At 38.7% G+C, this 1,520-nt stretch overlaps 1 long non-coding RNA gene across 2 annotated transcripts in view; it reads left to right on the top strand.

Moving 5' to 3' along the window:
- The first annotated feature begins 419 nt into the window (after window positions 1–419).
- Window positions 420–1,520, top strand: part of LOC117948604 — a 16,870-nt gene continuing 15,769 nt past the window's right edge. For both annotated transcript variants that reach the window (XR_004657503.1, XR_004657502.1), the window contains exon 1: window positions 420–519. This is a non-coding gene — a long non-coding RNA (uncharacterized LOC117948604). The remainder of the gene's footprint in view (window positions 520–1,520) is intronic.

Raw genomic sequence — 1,520 nt, 5'->3', positions numbered from 1 at the left:
CACCTCAAAACTGAAAATAACCACTTAAATATAAAACAGCTGTTACATAAGTTCTACTTTACTTGTGCTAATTTAAAAGACAATCACTCAATACTTGTCTTGCCCACTATTACTGTAAAGTCTTAATTTAGCTGTAGCTGGCTTTTCCCACGGTTTAGTTTGAGTAACATTATTTTAGCCTGAATCAAGCTGTCAGCTATCCGTTAGCCTAAATAGCTGTTAGCTAAACTAGGGTCAGCGTCTCGGTGGAGGCTAGCCGTTCTCTTAACTTAAACTTCAGTACACGATCTGTACGGCACGATCTGTCATAGTTGTAGCGGTTAGCTGTTAGCCTAATGGATGTAGTAAGAGGACGTTTAGCCTCCACTGCCGTTAGCTTCCTGGCTAGCTTTGATTCAGTCTAATATAAATTACCTTTTCTCAGTGGTGTGGTAATGGATTCACAGATTTTTCTCGCTGCTCTCCTGCTTCTCTTCGGTTTGGCGACAGTTGCCGCTCAGTCTTCCTCACCTGGCATAGGTAGGAGAGAGAATCATTAATGGCTGCTCTGTACTCTCCGCTAACGTTACTCAAACTAAACAGTGGAAGAAGCAGGCTACAGCTATAAGCTTAAGCACAAGTAAAGTAGAACGGACATAACATCTATTATATATTATATATAACGTTGTTACGTTATATCACATATTATATTTGAGGGTCTTTTACATCCTGTCTCAGCTAGCGGTTAGCCGAATTAGCAGTTAGCTAAACTAACGTTGTTAGCTTTCCGGTGAAGGCTAACAGCAGACCACTACTGTGGAACAGATTGTTCAGTGCCGTAAATCCTCATACATTATGATCATCATCTGCGCTTGCGCAAACATATTGCACATGTGCAGAACGGATCGTGCAGGCAGGACGGATCGTTTACCAACAGTGTCCATCCCAATTACATGCACATGGCTGATTATGCAAATTAGGCAATGATGTCATTTAGCGACTTTTAGGCCGGCCAATAGCTACCTTCCTTACTGAGGAGTTGGCAAAACTGCTTGGCAAAGCAGCAAATACAAGCACATTCATCAGTGGGTCATATGCTCAATTACAATTGTTTTTCACTTTTTGATAAATAGGAACAACTTACTAGATGAAAAACAGACTACAACTTTAACCAACTCCAACCCTTCATTTATCAATAAATGAAAGATTTCTTCATACTTTATCTTCATATGAAATGTCAAGATTGCAAGTATTAACAGATGCTTCACAGAAGAATTTATAATTATAAATAAATATCAACCCCTATAAACAATTTCCGATCTGTTTGCAAATAAATTATACTGATGTGTTAGGCATTTAATTGTTTGTATACTACTATTGTACTACGAATCATACAACAATATTGGTCGTTTAAAACAACCCACAGGAGCGTTTAGTAAATTAGCAGTCAAGTGGTGGCAGGAAAATACAGTGGGTACGGAAAGTATTCAGACCCCTTTACATTTTTCACTCTTTGTTTCATTGCAGCCATTTTCCAAAAA

Source organism: Etheostoma cragini, chromosome 1 (assembly GCF_013103735.1).
Source record: "Etheostoma cragini isolate CJK2018 chromosome 1, CSU_Ecrag_1.0, whole genome shotgun sequence".
In the NCBI taxonomy this organism is placed as follows: Eukaryota; Metazoa; Chordata; class Actinopteri; order Perciformes; family Percidae; genus Etheostoma; species Etheostoma cragini.
This window is presented reverse-complemented; position numbering and strand designations above follow the sequence as displayed.